Raw genomic sequence first — 2,725 nt, forward strand, 5'->3', positions numbered from 1 at the left:
AGAGAGAGAGAAAAAGCAAGGGGCAGATATAAATGATAAATACCCTTACCTTAATCCAATAAGGACAAGAAGACCAAGTTTAGATGGCTTTACTCTCGGAAGACTCTCCATCTACTTTAGCTCCCATTTTGAAAAGCGGTTGTTTCCTAGATTCCCATTGCATAAGTACTATGAACATGTAATTTTGACATCCAGTCTCTCAACACTGCATGCTTTCTAATTTTGGGACTGAGATTAATACCTCCTATTTCAGAGGTTTTAGTCTTCTAATATTTCTTTGGATAAAAAAGCACAATGAGTTAGTGAAAAGAAAGGCAATCAACTTTAATACTTAACACAGTTTAATAACCTGAATTGAAATATGTGTATGCTGCATTTCCATTAAAAAAAGTTTCCTTCCAGCCACAATTAAAAGAACAAAACCCCGTCTTGTTCAGAGATTATTCTTGGAATGTAATTTTAACATCTATGTAAAGGAGGAAAGTTTTGTGCCATGTGAAAGCAATCTGGCCTTTTTTCTTCTCAAAGAACCAATTCCTGGATAAGATGACTGATTTGATATTTTCCATTTGAACTTGTAGCGTACTTTGAAGGGGGACAGCAATGCTGTGTTCATTTGCCAGCACTGACAAAGGTCTGCTTGTCAGTGATACCTTTTACAGCTAAATTTACTTGCGAGTGACAGAAGCAGGTGCACCTTGGCCTGCCAGACACTTGTGCGCCCGCATCACGCAGCCTACAGGTCAACAACCAAAGGAGAAAAAGCCCAGGGCTGCTGAGGAGAGGGTGAGTGAGGCAAACACAACCCAAACTGGGGGGTTTCTCTTCAAAGCCAGCTGGTCTGGCTTTATTCTACAGGAATTTTTTTACCTGCCGGTTTGATCAACAAAGCCCTCAGCAGGTGCTGACGGGTACAACTTCCTGGAGAAGCAGAAGAAGGGCACTGGTGAGTTTTAATAGAGAAAACGATTAAAAATGATTTAAAATCTTTACAGCCGTTCTACTTGCTGCAGCACAGGGTGATTCAGCTAGCTCTAGGCTTGTGGCTCAAAAAGCTTTCTTCAGGAGAAAGCAGATAAGCTCTGTGGCATGCCTCACATTTTGTTTGATATAGTACTTGATTTTAGATTCTGTTGCCAAGAAAAGTTTCTTGAAAGTAACTGGATATTTATAATCTATTTATTTTAAATTGTTTCTATAAATCTGAATGGGAAAAGCATGCAGCTTTCCATACAGGAAGCCAGGAGCTACAGTACTGGTGTTCTGCCTTTACTCCCTAATCTACCTCCTTTAAAATAAAGGAGTTTCCTTCCCAAATAAATAAGTATTGTTGTATTGTTGTTGTAGACAGTTCCCAGTATCTGGAACTGTTATTCCAGAGTCTTATAAACTACTTCTGAATATCTACATAAGATTACTTTGTAACTGATCAGGACTAAATTTAGGAATATTTAGAACCTTCTATGAAACTCAGTAATCAAGGAATTATCACCAAAAATATATATCTTTTGTTAAAATGAAAAGGTAAATTACAAAATGATCTGTGTAATACTACCGTTTGACTTAATGCTTTTTAATGATACCATGAATTTACAAAATGTTATTTGCTTTAAAAATCACAAGTTATGCATGCATATGCTTTAATTTGTGTAAGAACTGGGAAGCTACAAGAAGGGAAGAAAAGGGAAAAAGATTTACTCTCCTAGTAAGATTTCAATTAATGTGAAAATGTGACCACATGTTAAAATAAATATTTTGGAGGGGAGAAAAGCATTTTTATTATGATTTCTATTTCAAGAGCTCATTCTTTAAAATTTGTTTCACAGTATTCATTATAAATTGTTTTGTTAAATTGAAAACATTTATATAAGCAAGTAAACAGACAGAAAACTTGATCATATGAATCTTTTTGAGTAAACCAATTCCATATTCACAATTCACACGAATATCATAGAAGACATTAAGGGGGAAAGAAAGGAATTGTACATCAACTTACAGTTATACTATTTCTGTAGTGGATATTCCCTCATACATCAAAATAATGATTAATCAGCAAAAGGCAGACTAAGATTAGACTGGATAATAATATCTGAGGCCCTTTTAAACATTCCTGATTTGTGGGCTTTTTTCAGCTAGGATGCTTGATGTGGGACCAGCAAGGTTGACAGGGAACTCCAGTCTCAGTAGAGGTACTTCAGGCCTTATGGACATTCTCTTCATTTTGGGAGACAGAAAAAGAACAGTAGAATGTATTGTATGAAAACTACCACACCTTTGCTTGCCACAGAGACATCCTACTCTATGTTAAAATAAAAGACAAATAAAATAAAACATTACTAGTTGAAGTATCTTTATATTTAAACCTTTAAATAATCACATTGCTTTCTTGGATGAAGTAGGAAACATAAAACAAAACAAAAACAAAACAGAATATAACAAAAAATTAAAATAAAAAATGTGAGGCTGCCACCAAATTAAACAATGCTTGTAAAAAACTGCTCTTTCATGCATAACATTTGTAATGTAGAAACAAATCCCCTAAACAGCCATTACAACCACGAACTTCTAAGTAGGAAGTCTTTAAACACTAAGGGCAGTTCCTAGAGTTACGTAGACACTGTACCTGCTACTAGCAAAAACTCATAGCCTACGCTACACAGCCTTTACTTGTGTAAACTGCAATCTTGCCATCAGTTTACTGCGTTGATTTTAAAGGCTCAGAAAC

General features: G+C 35.5%; 1 long non-coding RNA gene across 1 annotated transcript in view; it reads right to left on the reverse strand.

Moving 5' to 3' along the window:
* LOC109364058 overlaps positions 1-943 on the reverse strand; it is a 63,815-nt gene extending 62,872 nt beyond the window's left edge. Inside the window, exon 1 of the long non-coding RNA XR_002110037.2 lies at positions 50-943. This is a non-coding gene — a long non-coding RNA (uncharacterized LOC109364058). The remainder of the gene's footprint in view (positions 1-49) is intronic.
* Positions 944-2,725: the final 1,782 nt, after the last annotated feature.

The sequence above is a fragment of the Meleagris gallopavo genome, chromosome Z (genome assembly GCF_000146605.3).
Source record: "Meleagris gallopavo isolate NT-WF06-2002-E0010 breed Aviagen turkey brand Nicholas breeding stock chromosome Z, Turkey_5.1, whole genome shotgun sequence".
Taxonomy (NCBI): Eukaryota; Metazoa; Chordata; class Aves; order Galliformes; family Phasianidae; genus Meleagris; species Meleagris gallopavo.